Source organism: Strix uralensis, chromosome 30, assembly GCF_047716275.1.
Source record: "Strix uralensis isolate ZFMK-TIS-50842 chromosome 30, bStrUra1, whole genome shotgun sequence".
Taxonomy (NCBI): Eukaryota; Metazoa; Chordata; class Aves; order Strigiformes; family Strigidae; genus Strix; species Strix uralensis.
Window position 1 is genome coordinate 4,424,085 of NC_134001.1, and position 24,184 is coordinate 4,448,268.

Here is a 24,184-nt window from a genome sequence, read left to right on the forward strand (position 1 = left end):
TAGAAAAATAAGTTATGCAGAAGGCTTGGGGTTCTGTGAGAGGACTGCCATTCCGGGCCCTACACCAGTCCTCCCAGAATAACCTCATCTTTAAAGCTTGCAACTTGTAAATTATGGTTCACCATTGTGATCTCTGCTATACCATCTTCCAGCACGTCACAGTAAACCTGCCTCTCTCTTCCCCCCGCTAAGTTCTGTACATCCTTACAAATGAGGAATGTACTGTCAAATTTGTTCCATATTCCCCCATCCCCCACAATTATATCCAGTTTCAAAGGTAATTTACTGAGATAAATACAAATAGAGGATAAACTGTGATCGCCTTACCTTGAGCTTGAACTAAAATGAGGGCAAGAGGAAATACCACCACCTGACTTCAATTCCAGAGTCCATGGCACAGGATTCTAGCTGCTCCAGGCCATTTCTTATTTCTGAAAAAAAGAGCTCTTTTCATCCCAAAAAATGTGTTATTACCTCCGTTTATTTTGGGGACTGAACTTAGGATCATTTGTAGGAACCTGTATTTACACTTGAGTGATTAAACATCACGGAAGTCAAATTACCTTGTTAAACCCCAATTTCTGCTGAAGCTATGAACACAGACCATGAGGAATCAGTGCTCTTAGAGAAGCTGAGGAGGTAAGATGGAAAGTTTTGTGCTTATGGGAATTTTATCCTGTACCATCTCCAGATGAGGATGGGAGGTGCCACGTTCTCCCCTGCATGCCTGAAACGAACAATTCAATGCAGAAATCTTGAGTTCAGATCCCACATTTCAAGCTCTAATCAGAAAAATGACAAAATTAGTGTACCATCTCTTCTCTCCATGACTAAACCAATGAACTTATTAAAAAGGTGCCCATACTCCAATCATCTAGGACTTTTATGATGTACTCACCTTTCTGAGGCTTAGATGCAAGAGGGGAAAAAAACCTGGGGAAAATGCTATTTGTTCAGTAACAATTGTTGCACTTACGAATTTTAAAAACTGAAAATACCTATTGATTTCAGGTATTAAAAATGCTTATAAACAAAGCTTTTAGCAAATTTAAGACAAGAAACTACAGAAAGAAGGAAATTTTTTTTTTTTCCTTCTGAATTTATTCTGTGAAGTATGTGATGATACTATAGATCTAAGTATTGGGGATTTGCTTAAATACATACATTAGAAGTGCCCTGGCGAGAAGACTGCAATGTATAAATGGGACAACTTGTTCACTAATAATGGCAAACAAAGGCTATTTTCCAGAATGGTGGAGCTTGCAGATAAAGTGTCATTGTTCTGCTTATTTTAATAGTAGGTTAAGGTGTGTTGGTTTTTTTCTCTAGTTTACTGATAGTTCCCACTTCTACATAACCAGTGAAAGTTTTAACTGTTTAGAAGTGACTTCCCTAGGTACTAGAGGAACAGGTGAAGTAATCCTTGAGAATTAAGACTATTTTCATGTAAACAAATCAAAATGGCAGGTCTCATGAACCCCAATGAACAAGAAGAATTATCAATGCCATGTCATTTTTACACCTAATAAATTTTTATGCTGAATAGATATAAACCATGCTGCAAAACTAAACAGGAGTGCTCTGGTCAAGCAAGAATCTGTTCCAAGAGCACTAGTGTATGCAAACACTTAAAAAAAACCCCAGTTATTCAAAACAAGCAGATTTGGATCAACATCACTATTCAGGTCTGTGGAATATTCTGCACTCTTTATACAATGGTATCTTTTTTCCAAACTTACCTAACTAGACAACAAAATTGAATAAACAGCCATTATTGGTTGGGTTTGTTTTGTTGTTTTTTTTTTTAAAAAAAGTGTATTGGTTATAAATATGCTGTGAAAGCAGAACCAAAACTTCACTTAAGGTGTCTTCCAGTAGCTACACACACACACACACACACACACACACACACACACACACACACACACAAAACACCACAGTTATGAAGGTGTGTTTTCACAATATCTCAGATAAGTCTACCACTGCTATTAATCTCAGCCATTTTTTTGCAGTAATTTAAAACCGGATCCGTATCAACAGGGCAAAGAAGTAAATGCTTCCAACTGTGGCCTACTTGGCACTGACTTGTACTGCTGCCTTAGCACCCACTGGAATAGCAGTTTTGTGTTTTACAGTTTCACTTATGCTTCCTCCATTCAGCAGGTTAAAAGAATGTGCTTTTCTGTAACAGACTGGAGGCATTAGAGGTGCTGAAACTACTGACTAGTCTAACCTGTGTTCCTTGGTCACCCACCATTCCTGCCTGACTTCTCTGTCCCCTTCCCCTCTCTGTGTGCTCTAACACTTCCATAGCCTGTAACGTTTAAGGAAGTGCTGACTGCACAGACTGCAGCAATGAGGATTTGCAATCAGAGAGTAAGACGACTGTAGGATCAAGCTTATCCTCAGCAAATGGCCTGCTTGGGAGGACTGATAATCCTTCTGTGAAAGCACAAGTAAAACTGAAATCCAGTCGCAAACCGAATGCCCATGAACCACTGCATGCAGTTTCATGTGGACAAAGTGTATAACTGAAATTCTGACCAGAAGGAAATGTAAGAAAACACGATTGCAAAACTATGCTATAAAATGAGTGATTCATCATGATGTGCTCAGGGATCACCCCAAGCATAGCTGGGGGAAAAAAAAGGAAAAAAAGCTGGTGGTTCAACATGCATGAGGTCCCCAGCCATTGCCACAGAATATTTGTTGAACTGCCAGCCTGCTTGTGAGATGTCTAAAATCACATTCATCTTGTTCATATTCTCAGCTCCAACAGAAGCTCTTTTACCATTTTAGTGGCAACTGGCTAGTGCTTTCAAAACAAATGCATCTGGCATCTGACGTTTCAGAAGATCGGCTCCTAATTAACATGAAGCCTTAATCTCCAAGCTAATGCCTCTATCCCCGTTTGCCAAAGTGCGCAGCTGGAGGCATGTGATCAGGAACTAAACCATTCCATCCCTGAGCAGTAAGTAGTGTGGGAATTATGCAAAGGCCACATCAGCTCTCATATGTTGTAGGAAACAAAATTAAGGAAAATATTTTCAGCTTGATGTCAGTATCATGTGTAGACACTGAAATTGTTACCACTCTAAATCACGCACACACACACGCATTTGTTTTACTACTATTAGCTCATAATATTCTTAGAGAAGCCAGCACATCAACTACTGTAAAGGTGACCCAGTTATTAACAGAAATACACAAAATCAGAGTTTTCATGACATGGTACCCTGCAAAATGACATTGTGTCTGCAAGAGTCAAAGACGGACCTTAACAACCCAGGAGATTTCTCTGACCTTGTGCTCAGACACTAGTTCGTTTAATACAGTCACAGAATTATGCACAGATCCCTCTTCTGAAATGAAGTAGGCCTTTCTACTACAGCAGCTTAAAAAGAAAAACAGATTTTGGAGTCTCTTGGATGATAGAGCAACATTAGCTTTGAACTTTGCAGCAGGAACAGTGATTACTGTCAGGAGACATGCTACACAACACCCAGTGCTTAAAAAGAACTTTGTGATCAATCAATGTTGCTTTTAGGTCCCCTCAGCAAATTTAAAATTTGCCTAGTTTGTTCCTCCCTCACAAGCCTTGGATTCCCATGCCTATTTAAAACTAACAAGCAGGAGCTGACTGGAGGGAGATGGGGTCTGGTGTACCCGTGCAATCTCCTCCTGCTGCAGAGGATAGGAGAAGAAATGGACTATGTGATTAGAATTAATACACACAGTGGGCCAAGACAGAACACGGAATAATTCCTCCATGTGGGCTAAAGAACTAGGTGTGATACTACTGGGAAAGCATTTGTAAACCTCAAGACTTCCTCAGTGTACTTTGTGGATATCTTTCATTTAGCTTGTTTAGTTGGTTGACTTGGCGACATAGCATAAAAACCTAGACTCCTGTAGTCACCTGCTCCCAATTAGTGAGAACTACCAAACTTTTAATATCTTTCCTAAATCTTCAGCAAAGATTACCCCCTCCCTTAAAGGAAGCATTCTAAAAAACAGACTACTGATGTGCCAGAGATCTTTCAGGAAGGTTGAACTGGGTAACCGACAATCTTGCCAAGTAACATCTAAAAAAATAAACCAAATATCTCCATTTATAAGCTACTTTGCTGCCTTTTAAGGCAAAAGCCACAGTACCATGCCCTTCAAAAAGCACACTGAAACTTTTGGGTGAATAGGGAGTACAGACATAAGTTTACTTCTGCACTGCCTTAATAGTTTTGCATTGCATTCTTTGTTTGCTTTACATATCAACTTTCAACATAATTAACCAACAGACTTGTTGAGAGACTGTTTCTAGTCTAGCTACAGACTAGAAAAACCTGAAAGTAAGGGCAGGGGTGAACGAAGGCACGACACCCTCTCCACCCCAGCTCCATGACATTAAAACCAACCAACCAAACCTGAAAATGAAATCTCCTATTGACGTCAGGCCTTCTCAGTGTCAATAGTCTGGTTTTAACTTTTAAAGAAAAGTTTTTTTATGTGCCCTTGTAACTTCACTGCAGGTTTTAAAACATGCTTCAGTTCAGTCATGAAAGTTCTCTTGGTGAATGTAGTGCAGTGGAAGTATCTGCATGAAGAATCTGCAAACTGCTACTACGTTAAACTAACCACAACACTTCAGAAATATTACCACTTAGGGAAAATTTCACACATTTTACTTTAGTAAATTCACTGAGAGATCTGAGATAAATTTAAATCAGTAGGAAAACATCTATTTGGCACCTGTAATTTGGCATGTCCATTCTTTGAAGATCAAATGCTGTAATTCTGAATGCTACAGATTGTCTTAACACAACAGTTGCTATAACACGTGAGAAGGTAAACAATTTACCCACAGGAATTCCATTACTTTTTTTCTCCTCCCGTGTAAAAATTCTAGGTAGAATAATGAAAAAAGTGATTGCTCTGAAGTTTGCAGATCCCTTAGTAAAAGAGCTCCCTTTAGCTTACCATCCTAGTATCTGTCTCTTGGACTGAGATGGTCAGAGCCATCTCCTTACTCAGAGCAGTCCACACATTCTGTACAGTCACCAGGTTCCACAAAACAACATGATCTTTGTACACTTGCACATTACTTTGTATACAGCAACACTAACTGCTTCAAACTGTGGCAGACACATTTATTTCTAACATGAAGTTTTTATGATTTGGTTCATAAGTGGAGTTCTCACGTTTACTTCATGTCCAGCACCTCACACAATCACGAGTGCCCATGTTGGGGTCTGTTGACTAACACTGTAAGCTGAAAGGAAATCTTGGGTTTAAGGCACCCAAAAAGCATCTTGCTGTACAAATCCTGACCACTGATTACTGTAGTTCCCACCTCTGCTTCCCTTGCAAGTGTATCGCTTCATCGAAAGTGAAGTGGAAACAGATACAACTATTTAATGTTTCAAGTGTAAACCTTCTCTGTAACCTATGGGACCTACTGTTTATACTGGTTTGGGTGCAGCTAGTTAGCTGATACCATAATCCTCCTTCTGAGTAAAATCATCCTGTTACAGCTTTTTCTCTTATTGCACGTTTTATTATATCTGTTGTAAAAAATAACCAAAGATACTTTCAGTTGCTTTGATGTTATGAGCACTTGCGATAGTTTTAGATTGTTTTAAAATCTCCCAATAAACATGTCAAGAGGAACAGACTGGAAGTTCCCCAGTTGGTGTAAGAAGGCAGATTCCAGAGCAGGGAAGACTCCGAGGGACAGGTTCCCCTCTACATCTCTTAGTTCGAAGCTGCCTAAATATTATCTCTGAGGCATGCCTACAAGTTTAATGGGGTGCACCCAAGATCTGTATTTCCAAGCTTCCTAGGGGATAGATTCAAATTTGTGAACTCCACCTCGAACTCAAGCGATGAAGGGCAAATGCCTGTCATGATCTTTGTCTGATTCAGGCTGGCTCTGGGCACGCTCTGGCTTGGGGTTTGAAGAGGGTGGGTCAGGTTGCTGTACAGACATAGTCCTGCGGAGATGGTTTCTCTTGCGCAAAAACTCAGGCTGGGAGTGGAGGCCAAAGCTGCCTTTTCTCAAGATCATCCGAGAGTTGTTCTTTTTGGGTCGTGAATGGAGACTGAACTCCAGCGAGGCCAAGTGGGCTGCATAACCTTCACTGAGGAACTGAAACAGGAAGGAAAGAAAGGGAGTGACAAATTACTGCTGCCTCCACCCGTGAGCTCTGTGAGGAATTTGGCATCCAGTTAGATACCTGCAGAGTGCTAATACTCCTCTTTTTTTTTTCAGTGACCTGTTCCATTTTGTCATTCAGCAATATGCGATGCGTGCACTTGCAAATACAACCTATGACGACTCAGTTCCCTTTACTATTCACCCTGCCAGAAAATGCCTCATCCAAAACCAAAACAGCCCTTCTTTCTCTGAAACACTGTCTCTGCTTTTTATCCATTGTATGTGTGTGTGTGATGACACACATGCATTTCCTTGTTCCCCACAGGACTTCCTGATTGAGTAGCAAAAGTTACTTACTTGACACTGCGCCTGGTATTTCTTTGTTGATCGTCCAACTATGTAGATCTGGGATGGCGACAGAGCCAAGACATTGTACACAGAAATATCCTTCATGGAACCATATGCAGCACAGATTTTGATGTGGCACTGAAACAAATATTACCTCCAAAGTGAACGCTCTATTAAACACCATGCACCACAAGGATGGCGCTTGTTTTGCAATGAAGCAGCAGATGAGTTCACTGTTATCAACCTCATTCTGTAAACCACAGAAAGCTAAATCTGTCTGCCTGCATGCCAGCAAGAACTACAGATACGCACACAGGCAAGAACAAGCAGTTCATCTATTTATTTGCCATGCCGGGAGGCCCCTTTGGATGTTTTATCAGCCTTCCTTGCTCTTTGAAAAGTGAGGAAAAAAAAATGGGGAATGACAACTAGACTTTGTGATGGCCCGTGAGATTTACTGTTCAAAAGGAAGGAAGAACTCTAACTTCACTTAATGACATTCTCTGGAAAAAAAGTTCTAAGGCTATAAACAGGTTTCTAGTACCTCTTGCGTGAGATTCCGGAGAAAAATGGTCTTTTGTCGCAGTGGGTCATGAACAAGTCCATCTGAGAAGAAGATCATCCCTTGTGGGAAGTTGTGTTGAGACAACCATGAAACCACACGCTGTTTTTGCATATCTGGACGGCCAGTAATATAGATAATCAGATATCCCAGGTCCTGCCAATGCCTGTCGGGAACAGCGGGTAAATTATGTAGGTGCAGAAAGAGAAACGATATCCACAGGCTAGGCCAGCATTTCTTTGCTCAGCACAGACCCAGGTAGAAGTCAGACAGTACCGTTCAATAAGTGGAAAGCAGCACGCCTAAGTCTCTGCTCCTGTCAATAAATTAAGTAATAATGTCTACATCTTGAGGGAGATGGAGGGAAGCTAGAGAAATTCTTATACAATATGTTATATAAAATGAGAGCAATTTTAAAATGTATTTAAAATAGACCTTACTACGCATCAAGTCCTGCTAACTTTGAAACCTTTAAAAGATTTCCTGCCATTTTAGCTGTAAGGAGTGGAAACCCTTGAAAACTGGCATCCCTCGATTCCCACGCAAGTTCCAAAATGAGAGCTGTATTTCCCCATCCAGTGCGACATTAACAGATTTGCAAGAACAGATTAAAAGACCTTTTAATTTTTTTCTCCAAAAAACACTCTTGCATTCGTGGCACTTGATATTTTTAAGGAGAAGTACGTCCTTATGTGAAGTTAGTGAAACACCAAACACTCTTTGCTAATCACAGTAACGCACGGAATCATTATTAATTCACTTCACACACTTTAAGGCCATATTCCCAAGAAGCAAGTTCTAATCTTTAGGCAGCTTACACTACAAATTTTGAAGTAAACCATAGTGTTCTAAGATTCCTCTGAAAATCTGGCAGACCTGATGTCCAAGTAAATATAGAAATGTATCTGCAAAGAATCATGGCCTTTAAAGACTTGTTGTTTATTTAGTAAGAAAAAAAAATATTCTGCCCTCTTCCTTCCTGTGTTCAAAAGTGAAGTGTGCAAACCTCACTTACCTGACAACATCAACGGCCCCAGCTCGGACTTTGGGGTCACTTCCCACAACTGAAACACTTGCTGCAAAGGAACCGTCAGTGCTGAACACAACACAGTCCATTCCTCGGGGAAGCACAGTCAGGTAACTTGCAGCACTACTCTGGTCCCCTCTGGAGAGTCAAAGCAATAAATACATTTAAAAAGCAAAATGTCAGAATGTATTTTTGCACATTCTAGTTAAGACCTGAAATTAGATCTGTCTGGATCTACAACTTCAAAAAATCGCTGTCAAACAGGGCTTCTGATTTCAGTCCTCTGTGGGGCAATTATAACTTACACTTTTAGGAAATAGCCTTTCTAAGAGAAATTTGGAAGCTGACTTTAATAAGAAATCACATGTGTATAAATACCTAAAAGAAATAGGAGAAAGCCCCCAAAACTGCCTGAAATGCTCAAACTACTACTCAGACATGCTGCCTGTCTATATATGTACCCATATAAGACATGAATGCCATATATATGCACGCACACACACACATGCACACACAAACAGTGCACAGAAATTGGCTAGATTTTTTTCCTGCTAGTCTACAGTTACTGGCAAATTACTAGAAATTACAAGGGAAGAATGGATATGCACCTTTTACTGGCATGTGCTTGTACCAATCAGCTTTCCTCCATTAGATAAACAGTCGGTAATAGTAGCATTACCCATCTCTCTATCCTTGCAAATTACAATGGGAATGCCAATCCAGACAAGCAAAAAAAAAAAAAAAAAGCCAAAAAACATTCAATCATAGATGGCTTTTCTCATGGAAAGGCATGTGAAATGCAATCTTCTCCTCATGATGTATTTTCCCCGAGAGGTCTGGTCATTAAGACACTAATAGAGCACAAAGTGATCCAGTACCATCCCATGACCTCATGTTCCCTAAAAAATGTAATCTGAAGACCACATCTTCTTTCCTTTAGAAGGGTGATTATTGTATGATCTAGAAATTTGTATCTGGTGATGAAGATTCTTACAATATGTGTGCACAGCTTCATGAGCAAAGACAGGACAATTTCTTTCGTTATTGTTTGAAAATTACTCCTGCAGCCTAAAACCGCATGGGACCTTAGCTTCTGAATACACCTTAATTCGTTTTTAAGTAACTCTCTTTTCTTGAATTGCTCGTCTGTTCTATTACACTGAGGTAAAATATTTCTTCCTCCTCAATTAGGACTGCATAAGATTGTAAATTGACTTTGGACTTGGTTAACTGGTAAGTAACAACACATTCTGTTTCAGCTAAATCCATCCCACTGATTTAGCTGCCAAAACAGGGATTCAAAGGAAGCTGTAAAGCTACTTCCTAAGTGGCTAGGCAATTTGTTTCTGAGCACAATATTAAACTAAAACTCTGTATTAAATCAAACTGGACTTTTAGTAAACGTAAGATTTTTGAAAAGCACAGCTACCCCAGGCCTGTCTCTAGGCCAACAAATCCTATTTTGCACATCTTTATTCTTCATAGTTTATTCAGCATAGAGATTTTTAAGAAATGCTGGAGGGCTAGGAGAGCTGACTGATTTTACTTCAATGAATTGTTATTTTCAGGTGCTGGTTTTTTGTTTTTTTGTTTTTATTTTTTCCCAATTTAGAATAAGCATGGTCTTGAGTATAGAATTAAGGTAACTCTGTTGATCAGCCTGACATCAACAGATAAACAAGTGGCTGAGAGCAAGGCAGTATATTCTCTACTGTTAATTTCAATAAGAAAAGCTTCTTGTCAGTCTGAAGAACACAAAGCTATACCCTGAACAGGCTGCAAAATATCCCAAGTCATACATTCTTGCCACAAGAAGACTGATAACAGTCATCCAGTCCCTATATTTTGCAAGACCAAGTGCTCCTAAACCGAACTGCACTGAGGATTTGTGTTGCAGTAGAGACAAACCCATTGGCCTGGGCACCTCCAAACTGGCCAGTAATTAGATGATCAAATCTAAGCTGACAACACAGTGACAAGACCAAGAAAAGATAACTAACTGATGTAAATCTCCCTCAGCACCCTGTTCAATCTTACACGCCTTGGTGTCTTCCTGAGCACAACCACCCATCACAGCTACAGTTCCAGCTTAGAGCTGTTACCTGACCACCATTTTGATGGGATACACGCCAACTCTCAGTCTCTTCTGGTTCGGTATGTTGTAGGATATCCGGCCACTGCTGTTGGATATCTCCGTGTCAAAGTACACCCACCTACCCGAAGATGGCTCAGTCATTATGAAGATATCAACCTGCAAAAACAACAGAACAGTCATCTAGTGTGACTGTAGGCAACACCCCCCCTTATTTACAAGGCCCACCAAGCCTAGTTCACATTAGTATCTCCAACTATGGCTCGCACTAAAAGCTTGAAAAGAAGTTTGAAGGAACTTCAAAACTCAGTAAAAACTTCACAGAGAGACCTTTCAATTCGAAAATGCTTCCTAACACACAATGCAAGAGTTCATTGCCTTCATCATTTAAAGCGCTCAGCTTAGCACTGCAGGTGTCAAACAAGGGTATAGAGCTCAGAAATTTGGCAGGAACCCTAAACTAGAAAAAAGATCATTTCAGCTTGCATGTGTATATTACATTTTTGCAAACTAAACCTACAAAATGGAAAATTTAATCTGGTTATTAGAAAAATATAATCTTTCCCAAATCATAACCTTGCCTACAAATGCAAAACATAAACACTTCAACTTATCAAGATTTTTTTTTTCCAAAAGGTTTAATCAATATGCTTTTTTCCAACTGAAATATTTCATCAAAATTAACATAAAGCGTATGAAATACTTTGACTTGAACTGGCACTTTTTAGCAGTAAGTACATGAGTAAATCTGAGGGAGGTATCTGCCAAGCTCTCCTTCTGTACTCAGTTCTAACAGAACTCAGGCATACAAGGTTTATGTGGGCTTCTTCAGTGCTCAACATGCAGCCAGGTACTCTGCAAGATTTGCCAGCAGCTTACGAGATCATGCTGTTTGTGTGGATATCCTGGATAACTCTGCAGATATGCTCTTCTTGGACATATGATGTTACATGACATTGGGATGTAACTATAAATAACACTAAATTTATTCTCAACTGATGAAATTCAGAACCAAATTTTTCAGAGGGATGAGCTTTGGTGCAAGGGAAGAAATGACAGATATTGCTGAGCCAGAAGTGTTATCTGGATCAAACAGTGGGTTTATTTCTTTCTTCTGCTTTTTGACTGCAAAGTGAATTCACAGTTTGAATACAGATGTGCGCCAACTGCCTCTTTAAAGTCTTGGATGGCGTAAGTAGGAGAAAGCTTCACTTTGTACCCTAACTGATTCTGAATTTCCAACTTTCAAATGCACCATTAGTGGTGAGAGGGCCAGGGAAAACATTTTCATGATTTGCTAGGGAAAAATCTAACTTCTTTCCAACCTGCAAAGGAATACAAAACCTAACCAGCAGCAGAAATCTTTTCTTTCAAGATCATACTTCTAACTTTGTTTTATTCAGCCATTCTGTTCTTACCTTCTACTCTTCCCCTTTAATAATTTTCTCAAGTCAAGCCATTAAAGATTGGGATGGGGGCAGGTGTATGTGTGGTTCAGAAAAATGTTTTTTAAGTTTGCATTGGGCATTCTGAAAAATTTGCACAACTACAGCCCTTTCAACATTTTCTTTTTTCAACATCAATGTGAAAGCTACTAGAACAGCATTCTGCTGACTGTGGTCATTGAACTGTTCTGACTCAATTTTCCCTCGCCACGTCAAGAGATTATGAAATATAGCCTTTTACGTAAAGTTACTAGAGATCCTTGGAGGGACAACATGCAAATGTTTAAAAAAATACAGATAGTATTTCCATTAGTTTTGAAACCCCTCAAAATTAAAATGAAAACTATTGGTAATTCATCGCTCCGTATGGAATTCTCCCCAGTGCAATAATTATTAATATTCTTAACATTTTTACTTAGAAATTTCTTTAAAGAGATTTTGATGACAGGATTGTATTCAATACCCAAGCATAATATGAAACTGTTTTCCCACTGCAGAAGCACAGCTTGTTGTTTATCCCTATCCATCTGAAATGGGAATATGACTTCCAGGCAATCAGACAGCACACAATAATCAAGGCAGGGAGAAAAAACATTGACTGTAATGCCCAGAAAATAATGGGTTACGTAAATTCCAGAGACACACCTCTGACCTCAGGAAAAGCACTGAAATGCTGAAATGTATCTTCAACCTAGTTTTTGTTCGCACACTAGAACGCTCAATGTGTTGTCTTTTTTACCAACCCAAATTCATCTCAGTAAAAGACTCAGGGCTAAAATGAATCCAGACTACAAAGGTGTAGAAACCCCCCACAGGCCCATTTTAGGAATTCCTTCAAAAACAAGGGTAGTCTCCAGGACTGATCCCTGTCTGAATGAAAACTGGCATGTCAAGCCCACCTCAGGTTAATTAACATTTTCTAATAGGTCAACAGACTGAGGCTGAGATTACCCAGGTGGCCAGTCCCATGGGAGTACGAGAGGCTATGACTGGCAGAGACTCTCACAGAAGCTTAAGCTCCTGTCTCCTTGTCTTGACCAGATGGCCACATCCCCATTATCACTACTCTGTTGTTCCTCAACAGGAGCCACCCAAAGCAGATGAGGTTCCAGGAAAATGTCCCGCCTGCTGAGGATAGCATCATAATGTGACAGAGCAGATCAGGCTCACCTGTCAGACTCAAACTAAAACATCAAGGTCTGCTCAAGTCTGCAGGCCACACTACTAATTGACATAAATCCTTCCCCTGCTCTAATTCCCACTAGGGAAGGTGGGAGAGGGATGGCCTTTCCTTTGACAGATTCAATGGTCTTGTGGTAAAAACGGTTTCTTCTCATTTCTGGACTCTACCAGTTACAAGAGTGTCCAGCTGAGGCATTGCTAGGATATAGGCACAAATAATTAATGCCAGGAGATCCATGACATACACAGCCTTGATTTGAAGTCTTCCTGACTGTAGATCTAATTGAAGACCTTCAACGTAATCCAATACACTCAGATACATTTAACTGACTTTTTGAACTTACACTTGAGAAATGGCACAAGGAGGAAATTATTAAGTCTCAGAACCATACAATTTTTGTGTTCTTCATAGGACCACTATGAACGCCTTTGGTGCCCTATTCATCATTGTGCCAGAAGAACCTTATCAATGAATAAAATGTGATCAGATTGAAGAAATTTGTAAGTTAATAAAGAGCTGTGATTAAAATCTTCAAAATCAGACAAAATCTGTGATCCTGTCTTGCATGTAAACTCAAGTGATGGGGATGCTTTCTTTATAAACCATATGGGACAAGATTCAAGCAATGATGGGTCTTAAAAATATAACCATAACTTATATTGACAGTTCAATGTGTATCTGCATGCGTGTGCTGAATTCTACAACAAAATCTTAGAAGCAGGACATCACTTGTGTCTTGTGGCGTTGACTAACAAAGCCCAGCTGTGACAGAAGCATGGTCATCAGAGACATGGTTCCAGAAACATCCATCCCTGCCATGTGCACTAGCAAACAGGCTCCGAAGACATGCCATCAGCAGTCTGATCCCTAGAGGCATCTGGTTAGCGCTGCATCTTAGCAGAATGGGCACCCACAAAACAGGCCAAGTGAAGCCTCCACGCTTCAGTTCTACCCTCAGCTCAGCAGCATTGCTCTGTTCATTTCCACAAAAAAAATCTTACGGTCTCAGTGAATATAAACAAATGTGTTCACTTAATGCTTGGCTTTGTGGGCTGTAAGCCTGGCTACTGCAGGCAGCTTTAGGAGTGACAGTTCCAATTCTGTCACATTTCTACTTAAATTCTAAAACGAGTCTTTACTCTTCCATATATAAGGGGAAACAGCAGCCATCTAGACTCCAGAATCCCTATTCCTTTATTTAGTTGTCTTACCTGGATAGGAGGATATACATTTTTCTTTTAGCGATTTGCCAAACACTATAAAATTCTTTTTCCCCCCTTGCTGAAAAAGGTAATTGTCTCCAGCAGGTGGTACGACCGAATGGCAGGTTCAGAAATCACTGCACAGCACACTCATCATTAACCAGAGGAGATGGCAGGCATCATGTAAGAAGAATGAGAGCTGTGAAGAAGGTCAGCTATCAGGAAAGCCCACTTACAGCATGTTTTTGCCAAAGTGGTGGGGGCTAGTGACATACTTCCCCTCACTGTAAGGCTTCCTCTGGTACTATGTACGTGTGCTACATTCAACAACTGTTTCTAGTAAAAGCTGGTTCAGAAAAGTAAGGAAATTGATTACTCAGACTTTACCTTTTCACCTGTTAAAGCTACCATGTCCAGAGGTCCATACATAAAGCGCCCAACTAGTACCTGAGGACCATCTTCTGCCGCAATGACATCATTAGCTCGGTGATTAGCAGTCACATTCTGAAATAAGAGCAGAAAGTGGGAAGGGTAGTGTTTGCTTTTGCAATGAGGCTACTGCCTCTATTATGTTATTATGAACAGTGGCATAGAAACAGAGTCCTGGACAGTGTGCCTGAGGTATGTCCCAGTGCAGCTTAGAGCGCCTAGCTGAACTGCCTTCCTGTTTCAGCTGGAGCCAGGTTTCTAGTAACAGTGGGTTCCTGAATAGACTTTCTAGTGAGAGCGCTCAAGATGACCAAATAAGAGAGAGCATTGAAGGGAATGCCAATTATCTTTCACTTCAAGTGGTGCCATAGATTCACACAATTATGTACGAGACAGACACATCTTAATTGACATTTCTAGCTGAACTAGCATCTGAAGAATGAAGAAAATATTTTTTTCCCCTTGAGTTATGGATTCATCTAGTGTATAAGAAAATAGAAGAACAACCTCTTTGCTTAACTGAAACTTAAGACCCCTCTGTTATCTAAAGAAATAAATATACTTTCTCCCAACATGCAGTGACAAACCAAAACAAACAAAAGTTGTTCCTATTCCCTAGCTGTTAATTTGTTTGCCTCTGGATTATGTTAGTAGTTTTCAACTCTTTAGTAATATTCAGTTACGTAAACTCATGCTTTGGGAGATCAAACTCCATTTAAATTGCTGCCAAACCCAAGTTCTATAGCTGCCATATACATTCAGATTTATACTTACTCTCAATTTTACATGTGTCCTTTTGCATAGCCATTCTCATGGATTGGATGGACTTAGTGTTGCTGGATCCAAGTTGTCATTTTCCTTGAAATTTACATTTTCATACCTCATCACCTGAAATTATATTAATAATTTAGTAAACAGTGTGTGGCCTGGGGAGTGCTGGTACTTGGCAAAGAGAGGGAAAGTACACTGCTGCCCCAGCTGAATGACACTGTAGAGCCAAAATCACAATGAAAGTAGAAAGAGGTACAGGCCGTAAGTTCACATTAATTGTACGGACAATAAACTGCTTTCACTCTGTTAGCCAACACTTAATTTCAAGTACTTATTGAACAGCTTTTACATTCACAACAGAGCTTGCAGATTCTTCCAGAGAAAATGGTGAAAACATTAGGATGGTATCAAGTGACAGTCACATGGTCTGCTCATGGTCTGCAAAGTCAGTAAAGCAGCTTAAACCACTGAATTATTTTTTAATGTTCTTTATGAGGCAGAGGTCAGGTTCCCGACTCCATCTGTATTGATTTTCTATGCATATACCCAGACAGAAGGTTCTTATCACCTTTTGAATATTACTCACCAGTGTAGAGGTGACAGGCTTGGGATTTGGCTTGTGGCTAGTAACGTCTGAAGGTAAGAGGGCTATAACTTGTGAACATGCAGAACCCTGATCTGTCATACAAGCTACATATTCTTACAACCTAAATACTACACACTTACCAAGAAACGTGCATGTCCAACTCAGATTTCAGAATCTTACTGAAATCTGTGGGTTGCACCCTGGGATCACTGATAGTGTAAGGCTACTTCATTTTGAATAAGAAATAGCTTAGTCTGTCTCTTTCACAAGCTAGCAGAAAATTACTCAAGTTGAAGAGTTGATTTTCTGTGCTGAAGTTTTCCACCCTGGGTACCCTCCCTGGAAGAGGGGCCTAGAATAAATTTGAAAGATCCTGCTGCATTCAGCCTTAGCAAAGCAGTTGGCTTGCAACAAATCATATTAATGCTGAGAAGTCAGTGTGTTTTTTAACAAAGTGACATAAATTCTACTCACTGGAGGTCATGTGCAGGAATTAATGTGTCCACCGGGCACTGAGGAGCCATTAGCCTTAATGTTAACCCCCAGCAAGGGCAGAATGTCCAGACTGTGCTGGAACTAACCAATCCTTTACGTAGTGCTGTAAGCTCACATATTGCTTTACAGGCATGTTTCAAACGTTTGAAGTTCCTATTAAATTCTAAAAGCTGTAATGCATGTAAAGGCCAGGTAAGACACAACAATGTGACTTGATATGAATGCACCAAAATAACAAGTAGAATAAAGCAGGAATGATTGCTAACAGTCAAGTGGGATCAGGGAGACATCTGAAAGGAAAAATGGGAGAATGTTCTGATGGATTCATGGCAAAAAAGTTCCTGAGAGAGAAGATGAGATGACAAGAGCTGTAATAGAGCTGCAAAGGAGAGGAGAAACATCTGTGTACAATTATCTAGGGCCCTTCCACAGAAAAAACAGGGATTTGCATCCTGTCACTTCCAGTAGAAACCTCTCCTCTACTTTGGGATGAGCATCAAATAAGATTCCTGTTCTGGAAACTGTTCTCATTCATAGAAAAAGCTCTTCAGCAACTTTTGCTTTGCCTTGATTATGGTGATGCTAGTTATAAACAAAGTTTTTTAAATTAGCTTTTAAAATTCTGCATTGCTTAATGATACATTTTGACTGAAATCAGATATACTAAAGGATGCTCTGAAAGGACAGCAAGAGGTTGAAGGACTCTCAGAATTTCATCAATTAAAAACAGTAATCAAAACCTCCGCAAGCGGTATGGTGTTGCTGCGCGCTCCACTCGCAGGCAGCCACGCGGCAGTGGGGGCTCGGTACAACGGCGCAGTGTGACATGGCAGCGGTCCTGGGCTGGAGGGGACGGAGCTCCATTCCCAGGTGAGCCTCCAGGGAACCAACACTGACACCAGCACCAGCAGCAGGAGGTGGAGGGAGTTAAAGCTCAGAGACCAGCTAAAAGGAGCTGCGAGAGAGGCATGCACACTGACATCTGCCAAACTGACTTCATGGAAAAAAGTCACTGTGCCCTTTTCTGCATTATTCTCTCTACTGTTTGTCTGGCAGCAGCTGTTTCATGATCCGATGGATGTAAAAACCACACTGATTCTTGGGTTAGTCCAAATTAAACTGCCTGTGACGGGCTTTTGGGTGAGGGTCACTTTGGGTTCTTGGAGGGACACATCCTACAGGTTTCACTTTAACACCACTTAATTCTTTTTTTTTACACCAGGTGAGATTTCTCAGCCTCACCACTTTCTCTAGAGGTCAGAGCACTGAATTATCCCTAAGTCACTGCGAGTTGCTGTCTAATTACTGACACAGTAGGAACAAAAGACCCATCATATGACTCAGAAATAAATTCTGAGGAGACAGGGCACACAATGCCTTGAACTACTCTAGTATAGTTATGGGAAAGACCTGATTTGCTTATGGGAGCAGTAGTTTCAAACTGCTGCCTTATTATCAAATGTATGCTAATAATTCAATATTTAGTAGGGAAATACATAACTAAGTAAGGCTGGAGACAGCCTATTCCTTCAAAAACAGGAGGAAATTGATACATAATACAGGGTTATACTGATCTGGGGCATGGGAGGGATGAGTACAGTCACACAAGTCAGCAGTAAGAACGCCAGCCAACAGTGCCAGTGGTGGGCTCACTGTCCCCTTCAACTCTGCAGTAAATCCACATCTGTCATTCCTACATCCAGTTGTATGTGATGCAACACAATTAGCCATCTAACTGAACTAAAGATTAAAAGACTTGATCACCCTCAGAAGGTGCAATTAACAATCACAACATTATTTGTTGCAGAGAGAAAACATAAAGAGATCAATGACCTGTCTTAAAATGAAGGCCACAACGTCTGTTGATTCCCAGTAGCTGGCATGGAAGAGATGCGGCAGGGCCACAGCTGGAAAGGCTGTCAGCACATCTGGACAATACAAGGAATAATCTATTCGTTTTGTTCCCCACCACTTTGCAGTAACTACAAAAAAAACCAAACAAAATAGCATCACATTTCTATATCTTCTTAAAAAAATCTCTTGCTGTCTTTATGTTTAAGCTAGATAATTGAATGAAGTCTTCTGCTTTTTAATCTTGTCATTTAGAGTCTGTTAAAGGTATCTATCAAGCACAGAAGTACTGTTTTGACTGACTGCATCATCACTTAAATGTCTGCAATCTAAACAGTTCTACGTGGTCCAAGTTTTGGGAAGCAGAAATCACCTCAGCATGATTGCCACTGCTTCCTGGTCCATGGATAAAATACAGTGAAAGACTAGTACTTTTATGATCATGCTATAGAGTAAGAATTGCAAATGCTTCCCAAATGGTGAACAGAATACTGATATATGGCTACAGTCCATAACAGGACAATATAATGATTTATAGCACTTTTAATTATGGGTAACAAATCTTATCTATCTATATTTCTTCATGCCTGGAACATGCTGCTAAACCCCTGTTAGTATGAAACCCTTAATGACTATTTATGAGAGGCACCTTAACATAGAACTGTGACTTCACTTCTGTTGCTTTATCCACTTAATTATAAACAGAAGAGGAAGCTAAATGGTGTTATTTAAAATTGCAGCAACTTTGGCTGTTCTCATTCTCCACAAATTTCCAAGCAGGTAATTTTCCTTTTCATAATAAACTTTTCCACGGAAAGTATGTGGAAGGAAGGGTTGTTGCTGTATCAGACCACTCATGGCACCAGACTTCACTCACTGTTGGTGAGGTATACTGATGGCAAGCTTTCTGTTGACCCTGAGTTTTCACTGTTTGTGCTGGCCAGGCTCAACTTTCTTGTTTTCCCTTGTGGTTGATCAGATGCATCTGGAGATCCAGGACTCTCCTGAGAGAAAGGTATGTTCCAAGAGCTGTTCTCAAGGAACAGAGCACTGTGGTTGTGGAGAGCATCACCTGCAGGTTACAGAAATGAAAATAATAAAAAAATACCAATGGGATGAACAACATGGCTTGGAAACTAGTGTGTGTGTGTGTATGTGTATTTTTTTTTTTTATTTTTAAATACAGAGCTAGTGAGAGTTTTCCTGAATAGTATCAGATTTAATGACCATGAATGAAACTCCTTCAGAATGAGGAGGACTGGATGAGACAGCACGCTAAATGGACAAAGCACACCCTACTGCCATCAAAATTCAATGGCAGCTGGGTGCTTTTGGCCAAGACCTTCCAAACTAGGTAGTGATTTTGGAAGGCTATTTTACTTCACACTCAATCCTATCCATTTTAAAGTCATTCTCTGAGAAGAGCTAGACAAGCCCTGGGAGTCTCTGATACTTCTCTTGTCCTCTTCCTGACATGAGCAAAATGACTTTAGAAAGAGAATTTTCAAGCAAGGTTGTCTACTCATTTGCACGTTCCCAAATGGAACAGAATTCTCATTTATTCAAGCCACTCTGACGAAGTTATGGGCCATGGCTAACACCTCTACTTAATGAAACAAAACACAGCCTTCCTCCTGAGGTGTTCTGAAACACGTACAAACAGACGTGCATTTAAATAAAAGCGTTGCTGATAATTTTGCTTGAAGCAGCCTGCACATCCCTCCTGTACCCAGAAAAGGCAGAACTTCAACTGAGAGATAGGATATACAGCAAAGTGCATATCAAAAGCAGCTGACTCCTCAGTGTTGTTTTTCAGAGAACAAACCTCTTGCTGAGATTAAAACAGTGAACAGAAGAAAAAGGAGACCCAGTTCAATGCACATAATACAAAAGAAAGCAGACAGCCCTTAATGATGTATTGCTCTATTTCTGAACGCATTTCAGTCCCATTCAGACAAATAACTGTAATCATGCTGTGCTCATCTTTCACATGGTCTTGGGTTGGGGACTATGTCATATGATTCTTTTATGTAGTGGAGGCGTGGAATAAGTTTTTCTTCAACTTCTCAAGTCTTACCAACTCTCAATGCAACGAATACCTCAATGGTGCACACAGGAGAACACAACAAGTTGCTGCTTTCAAGGACACCGTTCCTTTAAAAAATACACTGGAAGCATAAGTGTCTACAGATTATCAGAACTGGTAAAACATGTCACCACTGAATGAAAAGGAATAGCAGCATAGATCCCTACAATCTCCTCCCTTCCAGAAAGAATATGTAGCTAGAAAGATTCTGGCTTGTTTTGACATAAGGCTGAATATCAAAACTGCATGACACAACCCAAGGAGCTGCCCTGCAACTGAATCAGAGAAACAATTAAATTCTAACACTTTGTGATGGGCATGTAGTTTGGACAGAATATGTTCAATTGCAGTTTCCATGGGAACATGTGCTTTGAGTTTTCATTAAAGAAACGGCAATGTACTGTTTCCTTCAAAGGAATCTTGTTGATGTAATACAGTAAGGAAAGCTATGTGTGGCTATGGGAAAGCTTGATGGAGGTGAAAAGACTGGAAAGATAATCTTATTACTTCCCTTCTCTCAGGCAAACTATACAAACTCTAACACAGACAACTAAAAAGAAAACACCATGCTGCTTTCCTATTACATACCTCACAAGATCAGGAGGTATTATACGCTCTTTGTAGTGACAGAAGCAGCACAAAGAAGCAAAAGGTCTGATTCTATGTCGTACTAAATACTGAACAGCAAGGTACCTGGTCCTTCTGACAACAAACCCTAAATCATGTGGCCTAATGTACCACAGCAAATCACTCACTGAAGAGAGTAGCAGAATCTACGGACATAAGCAATAAGGAACGAGGAAGCTGCCAAACTGCACCCCATTAGGGGTCTGCAGAACCCTGATCCAAACATCAACCAACAGGAAATTCCACAGAAGAAGGTGCAAGGAATCCCATAAATGAAAGCTATATCACCATGAAGTGCGCATGACTGGCAGTGTTCTGATGCATACTTTCTGCTTCCCCTTGCAAAAGATTAACGGAAATAAAAAAGGTTGTGCTTTTAAAATAAATTTTCTGCTTCTGAACAGTTGTTGCTATGCTGAAAGAGTGGTAAATTGACCTTAATCTAATCCTTCCTCTCCCATCATAATTTTGTAAGAGTTTTGTTTTTTTCATTGGCCCTAAAATGGAGATGGAGAAGTAAAAATAGTAATTTGGCACAAAATGGAAAACATGTTGTCAGCCAACATATCTCTTAGCGTCTTCCATATTACTGACTAGCTTAAGACTAGCTTGGTAAGGGGCCTTGAAACCTGTTGTTTATTTTGCACTGCTCTTATTCTAAGCTCAGTAACCCTTCCCCCTATGAAGAGATCAAATCGATGAAATCGAAGGCATTTTTGGCAGTTTTTTCTCTCCTGTTTACTGAATTATCTTTATTTTATACAGTTAGGGCAGTCTGCTTTCATCTCTGTAGGTCAAGTCTTTGTTGAATTGTAAAGGAGGACAGAGAGTACCGATTAGATTAATAAAATACATGTAATACTACTTTTTTCCAGAAGTCCCATGCTCAACTTTTGACTAAGACAGTCTACTTGTATAATTCTTTGTCCTGGTTTAGCCAGGATAGGGTTAAGTTTCCCCAGCAGTGGGGGGCAGCTCTAGCCGGGTTATTCAGATACCCTGTGGACTTCACATCCTGGCGCCGAAGCGGGACAGTCGGTTACCGTGTGTACTGTGGGATTTGCTCTGCTCTCACTGCTGTATCGGTATATACCTTGCTCTGTTCATTGTTATTACTGTTATTCTTATTGTTATTGTTGTTGTTTGTTGTGTTGCTGTTGCACTGTTGCATTAAACCTCTCCTTATCTCAGCCCCGGGGCTTTGTATTTCACTACCTTTGTGGGGGAGGGGCAGCGGCCGCGTGGTCTCAGACCCCGGCAGGGACTAAACCACCACACATACTACGACTGTACATATAAAATCCCTGGGTGTGGTGCTCTTCCTGAGCTGCAGACCACAGTCAAGCCCACCTTACTGGATTTAACTCCTGAGGAAAATGGAGGGGAATTGAACTCTTGCTGGGCGCTGCTTTAATGGGTCTTGGTCTAAAATGTTTAGGTGAGCTCAGGGACAGGGCTAGTGCAGCCAAGGAGGGCTTTGGAAGCCCAGGTGCTGTTGGATGAGGCTCTTGGAGGCAATCAAAGCCGACTGGGTAAGCATGGGGGTTTAGCTGGGGAAGAAATCCCATCTGATGTTTATAAACACCGCTGCTTAGATTGACCTGGATGCCAGATTCTCCCAGGCTTCTTATAAGCACTAATCTTTTTCTTTCCTTTTTTTTTTTTTTCTTTTGGGTCATGTTAAGTCTGTATAGCTGAGGTTCAAGAAGTGTATTTGCAACAGCCCTTACGTAGGCAAGTCATACATGCTGCCAAAGAGGAGAAAAGGTGGTGGTTTTTTTAAAGGATTTAGGTGGAGCTAGGGGTTTTCTTCCCCTCTTTCCATTTTGTAGTGAGAATTATCTCATCCTACACCTGAAGCAGAGATCATTCTGCATTTAAAATATTCAATTTTCAGGAACATTCATTCTTATGCTGTATTGAACCAGTGGACCAAGTTCTTCAGTTTGGCAGCATATTTTTTTCCTTTGGTGTTGGTCAGGCATCTCGGGGCAGGTTTTATCCCCCTGAAAGCATCTGTTGGGGGTGGGGGGGGGGGGTGGGGGGCAGATCAGCTCTGAAAAATCCCACCTGAAGGCACAGGGACCTGCCTTGTGAACTTCAGCTGTGGATTAGTCGTTCTTCTTTGGCAGCTGTACTGACACATCCTGGGTATCTTCCTTGGAGGAGTCTGGGGCTGCTACCCGGGATCTCATGTCCCTAAAACACCGGTCAGAAGAGACCAGGGGATGCCTGGGAGTAGCCCTGGGTGAATCCTGGAGGTGAGAGCTTTCCCCAAAAGATAAAAAATATTTCAGGTGGCTTTCTTGGAGGAGTCTGGGCCTGCTGCCTGGGATCTCAGGTCCCTGAAGCAGGGCTCAAGACAGTCTGGGACATGAGCTCAGCTGAAGCCTAGCATGATGTTTCAAGTTCAGATAAAAATGCAAATGTTTCCTGGTCATTTATTCTTGCATCTCTTTGAAACAAGGGCAGTTGAGCCAGCTGCATCGAATTTATGAGGACTGTCTGATCTCGGCTGTGTTTGTATGAGGGAGCTGAACTATTCTCAGCAGGGTTCTTGCAGTTTGCTCTAATGTTTGCCGTTATGTGTGACTTTGTACTGCTGGTCAGGATGACTGAAAAAGATAATAGGCTGGTAGCTGAGTTAGTTCTCTGTGCTTTAAATGATCTTGATAAAGTAGGTGCGTATATAAAATTATCCTGTAATGTGACCACAGAGAGCTGGGGCGAAAGATGGTAACGTTTCACTAATGGGAATTCTCTTGTGTGCGTGGTTTTTTAATAATCTTGTCACTTCTACACAATGCGTATTTCTCAGTATGCGTACCGTACTTTTTCCTACTCTAATATAAGCAGTTATTGTTAAGGCCACAGAAAAGTATTTAAACGAAGGCAGGGAAAGACATGACAAGCTGCTGAGGTACCTAGGAAGAAAACAAAAGAGACCGCGCTAGTCTGCAGGGCTTTCCCAACAGGTTGAATACTCTATAACCATTGTTCAAAACTTGTGGAGTAACCAAATGCAAGCGTGGACTGAGGTTTCTGTGTCTCTCCGAACCTGTATGGGAAGGTCTGTCGTACGCTGGCAACAAATACAATGCTCTCTAGAAGAGCGCAACGCCACTTTACCTGTGATCATGCTTTGTGCTATTTCGTGCCACAGGCGCTGGTTCAGTTGTGATTTGGGACGAAGGTCAGCTGTAGACTGGGGCAATTCAAAAGTAGCGTTTAGGTGTTCCTGGGAATTGTTCCATCCAGCTGCTGACTGGGCTTAATTTGGCTGGGTTAACGAGTTTAATGGAGTGGCATCCGGGATAATGCTTGTATAG

At 40.8% G+C, this 24,184-nt stretch overlaps 1 pseudogene; it reads right to left on the reverse strand.

The window, feature by feature from the left end:
• Positions 1-5,623: 5,623 nt before the first annotated feature.
• Positions 5,624-22,602, reverse strand: LOC141935940 (membrane-associated phosphatidylinositol transfer protein 3-like; annotated as a pseudogene).
• Between the last annotated feature and the right edge of the window lie 1,582 nt (positions 22,603-24,184).